Raw genomic sequence first — 14,037 nt, 5'->3', positions numbered from 1 at the left:
TTTGCATCCAAACGACCCAGCACCACGAGTAGACGCTTCATTGTCCTCACAGGGTTTGTTTTTTCAGGCACGAAGGAAGCGATCACGGCGCGACGAGGACAAATTGGATGGGGCAGCTACTTGGGCCGCATTATGTTTGATATTCTTCATCATTATCAACTCCCCCCCCATCCTGCCTTCTTCTCCTCCAGGAGTCATATCTCTCCCTTGCTGATGTGCCACTAAGCGTAATGAATTTTTTATGCTCCCCCCCACCCCCCATCCCCTTTCCCTACCCCTCCACCTCCAGCCCACCCCACCTCTCAACCTCTCCTGGCGCAGCAGAGGAAGAAAGGGAGCAACTAAAAAAAAAAGGGGAGGAAAAAAAAAAGGGATTTGATTGATGCTCCATGTCACCGCAAACAAAATGGCAAATATAATTTAGCATTTAGCTTATGTGGAGATAATGGGGCGAACACGCGCAGGCAACACGGGCTCAAACAAACAGCCGGGCTTGTTATCCGTCAGGAGCGCTTTGGAGCGACGTGGAGCGCAGGTTAGGGAGGGAGAGCAATGAGGAGAGGGCGGGAGGGACAACGCCGAGGCAGGGAATTGAATTAAGGCGGAGAAGCCGCGCGGCGACGGCGTCCTCAGTCACTCTGTTTGGACAGGAATTACCTGTGCGCTTGGCTTGCTGTCACCGGAGACACGGTCGCGCTCTGCCTCGCTACTTAAGGGCTTTTTATCCAAGCCATTAAGCTCAGGGCTGTTTAATATGACATGCGATGTTGAGGGAAACTATTTGTCATGATTGTAAGGCAGCTGTTGAGTGCCCATACGCATTTAAATGGACTCGCTGTCATGCCGGATACAGCGGCGTGCAAATTTTCCCAACCGCCAGCCTCTTTTTATTGGGGTTACACCCGTAATTGCATAATTGTGAGGTAAACTTTTTTTTTATGCAAATAAAGGTGTAAAAAGTGCGGTTTTCAGCCCCAAGAATGGATGATTTTTAGATCAACCATTTGCTGCAACATCTTTTGCAGTGTGTCTCTCCCAGCTTTGCACATGTGGGGACTGAAAGCTTTACTTTTATTTTGCAATCTTTACAACATCACCTGATGTTCTTCAGACTGGACGAAGAGTCTAAAAAAGAAGCATGTTTCCAGTCTTGCTATGAGATCTCTTGTCCCTCCTATACAAAAAAAAAGCCTTCCCACAGCATGATGCTGCCGCCACAGGTTTCCTTTCGACAGCGGCTTTAATTGTGCCAGATTTGTGGAGAATACAGCCCGTAGCTGTGGTAGTTGTCCTAATGTTCCCTACTGACGCTTTATCCCTGTTGAAAAACAAGCATCCCCACAGCATAATGCCGCCACCATCATGTTTCACAGAAGAGAAGCGCAGGTGTTTCCTTTCAGAAGATGGCGCTCTACAGGTAGACCAATGAGTGTAATTGGTCACAAGTTTGCTGCTTCGTGGCCTCCTTTTTATCGATGGCTTCCCACTACTCCCATGTAGGCAACAAAAAGTGACAACAACAACAAAAAATGCCCATATTACTTCCTATGAAGACATCCCGCACCTACAGCATCACTTTTGCAGCCATCACTCCTGTCCTGACCTTGTCAACACCGGCAAACTAAGACTGGAGACCAGTTATCTGTTCTGTCTCAGGTCAGTTCGGCACGACAGGTGTGTCGAATGCAGCGTTAATTTACTATTTGCAGCCGTCGCTCGCCTGCTTTCCGTTACTCTTAATACTTGTCACACCTGAGCTGTTGATTTCTACAGCTCCTCCAGAGTCACCTGGGTTACCCTCGGCTGATTCAGTCAGTTTAGGCCATGTCTTGGAATGGCTTTTGGTTCTGTGCTCCTCCCATTGTCTGTTAATGGATTGAGCTGGGCTCCAAAAGATGCAAAAAAGCTTGAAATATTCCTTTGTAGCCGAACTCTGCCCTTATAGGACAGTGAATTGCACACTTGTGCACTTTATTTACAAAACAGGCGACTTCTGTAGCATTTATTTAGGCGTATCAGATCAAAGAGAGCCAATGCGTGGTGAAATTTCCAGGCTGTTCTTCGTAATAAATAAAACTAAAGGGTTAGGAGTACTTTTGCAAGGTGCTCTGTCTGGTAGCTTTTGAGCCGTCGCGTTGGGTAGGAGCAATATCGCTCGCTTGATTAAAAAGCAGCGCCGTATTCCTCGGTGAGAAGAGGCACTTATCACGTGTGGGATTAAAACAACCACCTGATGGGAAATTGGAGTTAATTGCGCATCCAGGTGTCCCGCAGGTTTTTTTGGCCGAACTTTTTGCCGTTTGCAAAGCGGCGGCCGGAAAGCGGTGGAACGTCTGCCAGGACTTGAGCGTTCGGCTCAACAATGCCGCCTGCAGTCAGACGCAAAGCGAATAAGCAGGAGCAGTCGATGTATGGTGAGATATATTGAATTGTTTTAAGACAAGTTCCCCAACCGTGTGCAGAATTAATCGTTATTAGCCTTCTCAAAGATATGCCTAAGTACACAGGGACTATTATTGCGGTACTTCCCCATGCAACCTCTCATTACGGCCTGTAATTACAGTTGGGTTGGCCCTGCGGCGCTTCCATCAATCCAGCCAGCTTCCCCCCGCCGTGCCGCGACTACCCAGTCACCACTGGGCGTTCGGCAAAGCACAGCAACGCCCAGCAGCTTGTTTCCTCTCCGCCGCGTCGGCACATCCACCATCCGTGCGTGGCAAATGAACAGAATCACATCCTATTACGGTGAAGGGCCTAATTGAAACATGTTTATTTATGGCCCCTCGTTGTTCGACGGGAAGCAGGCGTTAGCAGCGAACGGCTAACGGGGCTCCGGCGATATGAGGCGGCGGAATTAAATTAAAAGCTCATAAAATGAAATATGCTCCGTATTAGCTGTTTGACACTTAATTTGCCTTCAAATGAGCAGAGGAAATCAGAAATTAACTGTCCTTTGTTTTTTTTTACCCCCTCCCTCTCTCTTTACCTCACCTCCTCTATTAAGGAAGGGAGAAGGCAATTACAGACAGAGGCTAACCGTTTAGTTTATGAATTCCTGGGGGGAAGGTACCAGGGTGCCAATATTACAGCCTCAGGGTCAGGTGAGGCTGTGGGGGTCCCCCTCTTTTTGCTTTTCTCTAAGAAACTTGCATGCATCCATGAAAAAAAACAACACCTGAGTGTATCAAGAACCCTTAAACTTCTTGCAACTTCTGCTGCTTTTCCTCGTCATTAGTGAAAGCCTCCGAGGCCGGCGCTGATCCAGGTCCAGATGAAGTCTTTCCTAACTTGAATCTGGCTGTTGTTCCTCTGTCTTCGCTCTTATCTAAAGGCAGCTTTCATTCCCCCCTCACTAAAGAGCAGGGGTTTCCTACACAGCCTAGATAAAAAGCTGCAAAGTAAAGTCAAGTTTTTATAAGTGTGGGGAAAAAGTTGTTTTTTTCCTGTTACGCTGTCCATTTTCCTTCCTTCCTTCCTTCCTTCCTTCCTTCCTTCCTTCCTTCCTTCCTTCCTTCCTTCCTTCCTTCCTTCCTTCCTTCCTTCCTTCCTTCCTTCCTTCCTTCCTTCCTTCCTTCCTTCCTTCCTTCCTTCCTTCCTTTCTCCTTGTGTCCTTTCCTTCTTTTAACTTTTGACTTCCATATTCCTGTCATATTCCTTCCTTCCTTCCTCCCTCCCTCTCTTTTGTCCTTGCTTTGGTATTTCCTTATTTCCTTTCCTGTTTCTTTCCTTCTTTTCTTCCTTGTGTGATTCCCTCCTTCCTCTCTTCCTCACACCGTTCCTTTAATCAACTATTTTGCTACTTCATTCAGTATGTCCTACTTTTCTTTTCTTTATGTGCCCTCTTCCTCCCTTGTTCCTTAACTTGCTTTTGTCCTCTTCTTTCTTCCTGGAGTTATTCATTTATTTTATTGTTTCGTGCTTTCTTCCTTTCCTTCTTTTCCTCTTTGTGCCCTACCTCCTTTCATTTACTCGTGTCCTTCTTTTCTCTCTCCTGACCTTCCGTCCTCTCTTTGGTCCTCTTGTGTCTGCTTCCTCCCTTTGCTAAGTTTCATTTAGGCACTTTGTATAAATATCTGCACAAAAACAACACAGTAAACTTTGGATTAAAACCTGTTAAACTGTGAAGGGAAGCTGAGTCTGGAAACTCTGTCACTCTAACATCTTCCAGGGAAGGCGCTTAAATAAACACTCAGATGGGTGCAGAGTGGGCTCTCCACAGGAAGCTCTGGTGCCCACTTCCACCGCCATTGTTTCGGGTCTGGGCTTAATGGGAGTATTTGGAAACCCCTTCTTTCATTCCAGCTTTATTGCGCAGCAAAACCAACCCCCCCTCCCATGCAGTTCAACACCAGTCCTCGGTCACCCAGAGACGGCTCGCAACAAACAGAGGAATTCATCGCCAGTCAATTATCGGCTGCAGGGTTTACTCTGGATTCCCGCGGCCCTCGTGCTGTGAATGGGAGGGCCACTAAAACCCACAAAACACTCTAACAGGATGGGCAATTGACTTGCAGCCGTATTCAAATTTACAGAAGGTTTAAGGCGAGCCCGGTGGATTTAACTCTTTGAAGGTGTTGACCATGACTTTAAGCGTAAAGTCATTGCTAATCATCTGATGGTACATTCTTTGTCTGATTCGTGAGTGCTCTAATTGTTTATTTTGTTTTTTTTTGCATTTGAAAGTTCTTCCAAAAAAAGTAAATAACAAAGCAACTGGACTTGTTTTCCGTAGTTGAAGACATTTCGCTTCCTCTCCAGGAAGCTTTCTCAATTCAAAAAGTCTGGAGTAATTTGGAGTACCAAGCTTTATACTACTGTCCAAACAAAGGCCTTGTAATGGCTTAGATAACATGCAAATTCAACAGAAACAGGTCCACCCCTTAGTAATGGGCGGTCTATAACCTATAACCTATAATGCAGCTATAGGATTTATTCCAGCCAATCATCACCTCAACTCTCACCCTCATATGGGTGATCAAAACATCGTTCCTTTCAGCCAGGCCAATAACAACCCTAACGATTCTTCGTTACAGAGGAGCGGACCAGTTTCGGCTCAATCTACTGGCTTAATGTCTTTAACGACCGCCCATTACTAAGGGGTGGACCTGTTTTGTTTAAATTTGCATGTTATCTAAGCCATTACAAGGCCTTTGTTTGGGCAGTAGTATAAAGCTTGTTACTTCACATTACTCCAGACTTTTTGAATTGAGAAAGCTTCCTGGAGAGGAAGCGAAACGTCTTCAACTACGAAAAAGTCCAGTTGCTTTGTTTTTTTTTACTTTTTTTTTTGGAATGACCATGACCTGGATGACTGAGAATCTTCACCAGCATTTGAAAGTTCAAACAAATGCAGCATCTCAGAGCCTAAAACCTCCAACCTAACTCACTAATCAAGACGGGCTCTACTCCGCGTTCTGACATTGCAGAGAGCGAGCTGGGGCTTTAGGAGCGCGTCTCCCGTGTTCCCGGCTTGTGTGGTTGTTGCGTTCGGGAGCATGTTTGCTCAGCTGCCACCTCGGCCCAACGGGAGGTTTAATCTGAAGGTACCGCTGGGACGACTGCTGCAAATCACAGCGCTGACTCAGTCCAGATGAGGATGAACCAGGAAGGGGTTTAAGGCGCCGGGAAAGCTGTTGCTTAAAATGCTCCAGTTTTAAAACAAATGTGCCATGTGTTGTAGTTGCTTAATCCAAATTGTAATTTGTGGGAAAAAAATGTAAATCGTTAAATAACCGTTCTTAGCTAAATGAACCAGTGGTGCAATTATTGGTACCAAAACAGCCCCACTAAAATAAATGTAACTTCTTTTATTCTTTTCCCTTTTGAGATTGAGCTGAGTTTCTAGGAATCTTTAATTAGCCATCAATGAGTTTCTGTTTCCCCGAGGTAGCAACATGACGTGACACAGGGGTCCCATTTCCTTTAGCCGGGATGCTGGACGACGTATTTCTCTTCCCACCATGCATGGTGAGCAGGATGGAAAGGAAGCTCTCCGTTAGAGAACAGCAGCAAAGAGTGGTGAGCATCTTGGGGTCACAAAGGCTACGTTCACACTGCAGGTCTTAATGCTCTATTCCGATTATTTGTGAGATCGGATTTTTTTGCGTGTCCGTTCACATTTCCAAATATATGCGACTTGTATGTGATCTCCTGTGTGAACTGAATGCGTTCAACCGAAGTGTCCCGCATGCGCAGTTGAGGACGCGATGACGTAACACGTAGCAAGCGTCCTCAGTGTTTGCGGAAGTAAACATGGATTATAATGCTGGCGCGCATTTTACGGTCATTAATTTATTTTCTAACCAGAGCTTTCCCTCCACTGACTGCTCTCCTCATTGTAGTCCGCTATGGGTGTCGTCTTTCTTCCCGCTTCTGCATAGCAGGACGCAGAATTGTGACGTTTGTCGAGTATCGGTGACGTACAGGTCGGATAAATGCAACCTGGCCGTACAGACACAGGCCGCATTTTAAAAGATTGCATACATACACTGCAAAAATGGAACTAAAAGTAAGTCAAAATTTTTTGAAATTAATGTCTTTTTCCTTGATTTGAGCAGCTAAATAAGACTATTTGCCAATGGAATAAGAGTTTTGCACTTAAAATAAGAATATTTAATCTCCATCATCTTATTTCAAGTGCCGGATATCTAATTATCTTATCTTAGGGGTAAAATGACTCATTCCATTGGCAAATAGTCTTATTTAGCTGCTAAAATCAAGGGAAAATATACAAACTTTAAGAAAACTTTACTTACTTTTAGTTCCCTTTTTGCAGTGTATCGGATTCAGGACCACATATCCAAGCGACCTGGGTCGCATTTGAAAAAATCCGATCTGTGTTGTTCAGACTGTCATAAAAAGATCAGATACAGGTCGCATATGAGCAAAAAAATCAGAATTGCGTCACTTCAGGCTGCAGTGTGAACGTAGCCAAAGTCTCCGTAACAGGCGTCCGTTTTCTGGTTCCTAGCTGCAACAGGAGAGGAAGCCTTTGGTTTATTAAAGATGTCAAAACTTCAGGTTGTCTTTAATTTGTTTTGCAAATTTCCTCTTGAGGTTTCTTGTCGGACTCTCCGTTGGCGCCTCAAGAGTCTGGGTGGCGGCTTCTGGACTTGTTCTTCAACAGCTGGTTGGTGCTGGCCTTGTTCTCTTTGGTCACAAGACGGAAACATGGCGCTTGAAAAGCCTCACGTTAGCTTGAGAAACGGTCAGATTCAGAGGGGACAACAGGCAATATCCGGGTATTGAACAAGTGCACATTAGTTCCCTATAGATCACAGGTGTCAAACTCAAGGCCGGCGGGCCAAATCCGGCCCGTCAAGGTAAATTATCCGGCCCTCGAGAGCCAAAAAAAAAGGCATATATTCTTTTAAAGTGTATAAAGTGGCTAAAACTGTGCCTCCTGTAAGTGTAACTCACCCCAATATCAACTTTCTTTGCAGATAAACTGTATAAACTGGGCCTAACAGTGCTACTTTTATGTTACTGTGCATTTTTTATACTACTGTGTGAACTGGAATGAAATTATGAAATGAAAAGTATCGTCTCTACACATGCAAGCGGCCCTTTTAATGAATTTATGATGCCAAAGTGGCCCCATATAGAAATTAGTTTGGCACCCCTGCCATAGATATTGGTCAGCCCAAGACACAATCTGGTAGTCGAACTTCGCTGTTGAAGCTCTCGTACGCTTTATCATCAGTGGCTCGTCATATTTAAAACTTTTGCACATTCCCAGTGTGAGCACCATCACCATAAAGAGTGAGTGGCGAAAAAGGGTATGTTCAATATATTAGCAGGACTGGTACCAGTAATCGTGCCACTAGTGAGTTAGTTAAAACAGGTCGTTTCTTAAATGTGACTTTTTCCTCTCCTGCACTAACAGAGGTGGAGTAATGGCAGTAATGCTCCCAATCACCTCTTCAACCTCTGAATTTGGGCTTTATTTTTGGTCAGCATCCCAGAGAACATCCTCCTTTGCGTTCCAAACGCACCCACACACCCCCCGTTTTGCCGTCCTCTCGAGTTATTTCCATAAACTGTTGTCACGGGGCCCAATCTGCTGCATAAAGCAGCGGCGCGTCGCTTAGCATAAAGACCGCGGTCTTATCTCCACACCTCCTTCCAGATGGGACGAGGCCGGGCATCGCAACAAACGCGCGGAGGCATGCGACACAAGCGGCGAAAACAATAGGAAGAAAAAACAAGCTTTTTTTCGTGGCTCGCGGTGACGCGTTCAAGGTGACTTTTTTTTTTTTTTTTTTTGTAATTTCAGACGACATTTCTCTGAAAACCTTCAGCGCGTTTTCCAGTAAAATTCGCACGTGAATAATTCCTGTCCCAGACCGGGATGCAAAGTGAAGCCATAAATTACAGCGTGAGTCATGGATTATTCCCTTAATCACATCCGATAATCTCTGTCCAGATACGGCTCCTGTCACAGGAAGAGGGGGGTGGGGGGGGGGGGAACGCACAGGGGCTAGAGAGACGAAAGGCTGCTTTTTCATCTTCCTCTCTGAACTCCCCAGAACCTAGTCGGTGTGACTTCACGGGTCACCCCTCTGCAGCGCGCGCCCCTCCTTCCCTTCCTTTCTTTAATACTCTCTCTTTGGAGTAAGTCAGGGGGACAGGCGGTCACACAGTCGCTGGCTTCATGATTAATGGTGTTTATTCTTGACAGAAGGCTCCTTTTTATTTATCTGCATTGCAGTTTCACTGATACCATCGGTCACCTGAATGAAAAATATTCAGTCATACCAATTTTGCAGCATAATTGAGTAGAGTCACTTCCTTTCAGCCAGCACCCCCCCCCCCCCTTTCCCCCCCAGCACCCCCTCCCTCTTTCCCTCTCTTCCTCTCCTTCTATCTGGCAGCCTTATCACTGCCACAGTAATTTTCGCGCCGCGTTGTTTGATATGGAGAGGCTGACTTTAGCCGTATTTGACATAAAGCCTCTTCAATTTTCTCAGGAGCAAAAAAAAAAAAAGTTGTGCACCGATTCCCCCCCCCTTTTTTTTATTTATATAATTTTTTTTCTGAGGCAATTTCAGGATTTAGAGAGAAAGGAGATAAATGGCTAAGCAGAAATGTGGGCAGATGGAAGTTACAGTATATCTAGTTTTTCTTCTTTTTGGTGATACACTGGTTTCAGAAGCCTAAATGGGTAGTGTAGTCGCCCCCCCGCCCCCCATTTTTTAATGTGTGTGCGTCCAGGATCGGGATATTTTAAGGCACCTGTGTATTTTGAGAATGATGGATCCAGCAGAGAGAGAGAGAGAGAGAAAAAAAAAAGAAATTTGACAAGGCCTGTAAAGGTTTTAGGGTTGAGTCATTACCTGTGGAGATATGTTAAGACTTGTTCCAAAACTCTCCTGAAGCCTCCTAGGATTACCCCCCCCCCCCGTCCTGAACGCTGCCGCCGCCTTCCTGACTGTTTCTGTTTTGCCCTTTAGTTATTGCATTTCCAACGCGGTTTTTTTTTTTGTGCCTCCCTTTAATCCCTCCAAAACGCCTTTGAACCCCCTAAATGCGCCCGAATCAATAGCATTTGGGCCGATTATATTCTCCCTTTCAATAAATATTTATTTGTTTGTGCGTTAACCGTTGCTTCTTTGAATTTAAATTGAAAGGGCATGGAAAAATAGGTCTGAAAAAGGTACATTTTTTCGATAAAAGGAGAACACATTAATCTCTACTATGGGGCCTGCAAATTTGCACATGTTACACATTAGCGGATTTGATTTTCTATACACGAGTCATTTGCCCCCTCTTCATGTTTGAGATCTCAATTTGTAGCTCTCCCAAGGAGCACAATGGAAAAAGCAGGTCTGAAGGGGAGAGATAACAGGCAGGTGCCAACAGCGCTCCGCTAATGTGAGTGTGTGTGTGTGTGTGTGTGTGTGTGTGTGTGTGTGTGTGTGTGTGTGTGCAGCCGTGCACGCACGCACGCACACACACACACACACACACACGCACACACACACCTTAAAAAAAAAGAAGGGTCTGAAATAATTTAATCTTTTGTTTCATTTTTTTACATTTTCTTAGCAATTCTGCATCTTTTATTTCTCACTTAAACATCCAAATAAATTTACATTCATATTAAACTTGCTGTTGTTTATCAGCTCGTCAGGATTTGCACGACTCAGACGGCTGTTTTCGATTTACTTTCCCGTCGCAAACCGGCTGCGGCTGTTGTATTAAAATACATATAAGTTGCATTAGAGTCTAGATTACTGCCGAAAAGTGTAAAAAGAAACTTATTCAAGCAGGACTTTTTCCTCTCTTTTATATATAAAATTATACGTGTAAAAAAAATGCCTTTTGTTTCGTCTCTTAATTTCTTTGCAATTTTACTGGTTTCTTTTCTTTTTTTTTCTCTCGCTTAAAATTCAAAATCAAATGCAGCTTTGTTTTACAGCGTCTGTTGTTTTATTGACTCTTGTACTTTTCATCTTAATCATCTGATTGTTTTCATGTTGCACAAATGCTTCTACCTTGCCATCAAAGGGAAATATCATTTGCAAAAGAACCTGGGTTAATGCTTGGAAGTAAAAAAAATAGAAAGCAAAAATCTCAAAACGTAAATAAACGAAAACTTGCAAAAATATACATTAATTCTACATTTTTAATTTTTAAACTCTTATTTGCAGTCCTTTAATCCTGTATTTGTCTTATTTTTTAAGCATTTATCAGCTTCTACTGTAGCACTGAAATACTAATAGCACTTGTATTAAAACTGTCAATTTGCATTGAAGGTCACTGTTTGGCATTAAAATAAAAAAGCAAAACGTAAATAAATAAATAGCATAGAATAATTTTAGATTTTTGCTTTGTATTTTTTTTATTTTAAGTTGCAAACCTTCATCTTTTATGTTTTGTTTTTTTACTTAAAGACCTAAATAAATGCAGAATTTCTCATGATTTATTCAGCAATTTTCATTTTAAATCTGTGCTATTGCGTAAGCTCAAACTCAAACTTACTCAAACTTGACTTTTCCTCCGTTGAATATACAATCATTCAAAAAAATACTGTTAAATGTCCACATCAAGGATGCCAGTGGGTGTTTGGGGTGCCACTGTAAAACAATAATAATAGTAATAATAAAAAAAATTTAAATAAATAAAAAATAATAATAATTATACAACCATTTTTTATACCTGCTTATCCCTGAGGGGCCTGGTGCCATTCTCCAGCGGTCATTGGGTGAAAGGCGGAGTACACCCTGGACAGGACAGGACAGGCCGCCAGTCCGTCAATATAATGCAGGTTTTATGCCAGATGTCATTCCTATATAAATACACACACATATGTATATATATATATATATATATATATATATATATATATATATATATATGTGTATGTATTTATATAGGAATGACATCTGGCATAGAACCTGCCATGTTGTAATAATTTGATGCCACATGGAGTCACTTAGAGATTCTCTTTACTACGTGTTGCCATACAAGGAGTTAATGAGGGTTTATACATCTACAATAAGAGGAATTAGTCTTTTTGAAAGATTTGCCTTATGTAGAATGATGCATTTTTCAGTTTTTCTCTCTCTGTCTCTCTCTCTCTTTGGGCTCGACCTGCACCCTGCAGACGTCATGTTGCACCCGTGCAGAAAAGTGGAATTTCCATTACTGCGATCTCTGGGCTCCAGACCCTACGATCCCACTCTGGGGGCCAGTTATAGCAAGTAACGAGACCCCGGGAACAGGGTCATAAATCCAACTCCAACTCTCCCCGTTTTCCATCCCCTCTACCCTTCCTTTCCTACGTCTCTCCCTTTGCTCTGACTCTCCAGTGAATGATTGAAGGGGAGCCTAAATGAACACAGTGTGAAATATTACCACATGTTTGTTAGAGGAGGCTTTTCTTGGTGTGGCTCACGGTCTGCCAGTGTGGGAAGAAATGACTTGTCTCCCCCTCAACATTAAAACGTATCACACAAAGCAGTTGTTTGCGTTATGCCACTCGTCACATGTGGCAGGCATTACGTCTGATGGCGTGTTAGAAAGCAGTTTCATCCTCTGATGTTGTTTGAAGCAGGCGCCATAAAGAAGCCCCCTCGCTTTGTTCGTCTCCCATGATACCTCGCTCCTCTCTGAGAGGGCGAAGTGTTTCACATTGCGATTGTCCGGCGGGAGCTCTTCAGATAAGCAGAGTCACTGGATCCAGCTGCATGGGAATACGGCGAGGTTCCTGTTGCGTGTCCGTCGGGTCTTTGGCCTTTCTGTGGAAGTGATCTTTACTAAATTAGGAAGGGAAGTTTGGTGTAGTCGACGGAACCACACTGGGAAGGTTCCTCTGTTCCTCTGAGCTGCGGCGGGATTTTCACACAAGGATCCAGTTCCTGTGGAGACTTTATGGTCTTCTAACGCTGGACCGGCATAGAAAATGTGCTTGTTGCATTTTTCCATCCATCCATCCATCCATCCATCCATCCATCCATCCTACGATCCATTCGTCCTTCCATCCCTCCTTTAATCCATCCATTCATCCATCTGTTCATCCATCCCTCCTTTTATCCATCCATCCATGCATCCATTCATCCATCCCTCCTTTTATCCATCCATCCATCCATCCATCCATCCAATTTAGACATCATCCATCCATCCATTCATCCATCCATCCAACCATCCAATTTAGACATCATCCATGCATGCATGCATGCATCCATCCATCCATCCATCCATCCATCCATCCATCCATCCATCTGTCCTTCCATTCGTCCATAATTCCATCCATCCATCCATCCATCCATCCTACGATCCATTCGTCCATTCATCCATCCATCCCTCCTTTAATCCATCCATTCATCCATCTGTTCATCCATCTGTTCATCCATCCATCCATCCATCCATCCATCCAATTAAGACATCATCCATCCATCCATCCATCCATTCCTCCATCCATCCATCTGTCCTTCCATTCGTCCATAATTCCATGTATCCATCCATCCATCCATCCATCCTACGATCCATTCGTCCATTCATCCACCCATCCCTCCTTTAATCCATCCATTCATCCATCTGTTCATCCATCCCTCCTTTTATCCATCCATCCCTCCTTTTATCCATCCATCCATCCAATTTAGACATCATCCATCCATCCATCCATCCCTTCTTTTATCCATCCATCCATTCGTCCATCTGTTCATCCATCCATGCATCCATTCATCCATCCCTCCTTTTGTCCATCCATCCCTCCTTTTATCCATCCATCCATCCATCCAATTTAGACATCATCCATCCATCCATCCATACCTTCTTTTATCTATCCATCCATCCCTCCTTTAATCCATCCATCTCTCCTTTTATCCATCCATTCCTCCCTACATCCATCCATCCATCCATCCATCCATCCATGTTTTTACAGTCTTTTTTTTGCAGTAAGTAGAAATAAATTCACTGTGAACTTTTTAAATTATAGTTTATAATATTTTCCGGGATCTGGGAACTTTGGAAACTTGAATCTGAAAAATTATGGAAATTTAAGCAGAAACACGTGCAGCAGCCTTGGAGAGTAGCCGCCTTTTAAAATATCCTTATTTTGGGGTCCGTCCAGAAAATGTCTGCAGTTCTGTGTTTAAGCCTCCCAGAGCTTCATCAAGCCGGAGCGCTCCACCACCACCACCACGCGTTCAGGCACCCCTTCATGATTAAATATCAAGGAACTCCACTTGACGTTTTATTAGCCCAACAAGATGGATGAAACGGCCAGAATAAAGTAGGCTGTGTCTGTTCACTTTCCCACCAGCGCTTGCCTTTCTTCCGTCCAAGCGTTCCTCTCCATCCCCTCCTCTGCAAGAAGAAGTGTGTGTTAGGCCAATGTGATGGATTTGGCTCCGAATGGAAGATTTTCTCAGTGCAGAGGAGGCAACACATATTTCTGTCTTGTACCTGATGCTCCTGTTGTCTCCGCCGACCCGCTTTCTCTCTTTTTTTTTTTTTTTCTTCCTCTTGTTGTACCTCAGATCTCTGTCTGAAGGATTAACTACCTCCAGCTGTGTGTCTCTGCTGTCTCGC

At 43.9% G+C, this 14,037-nt stretch overlaps 1 protein-coding gene across 1 annotated transcript in view; it reads left to right on the top strand.

Moving 5' to 3' along the window:
- The window catches only part of gli3 (GLI family zinc finger 3), a 154,615-nt gene that overhangs the window by 83,327 nt on the left and 57,251 nt on the right, over positions 1 to 14,037 (top strand). The gene's annotated exons all lie outside the window — the stretch shown is intronic.

The sequence above is a fragment of the Fundulus heteroclitus genome, chromosome 21 (assembly GCF_011125445.2).
Source record: "Fundulus heteroclitus isolate FHET01 chromosome 21, MU-UCD_Fhet_4.1, whole genome shotgun sequence".
Taxonomy (NCBI): domain Eukaryota; kingdom Metazoa; phylum Chordata; class Actinopteri; order Cyprinodontiformes; family Fundulidae; genus Fundulus; species Fundulus heteroclitus.
Note: the sequence above shows the minus strand (reverse complement) of the source record. Positions and strands in the feature narration are given on the sequence as shown.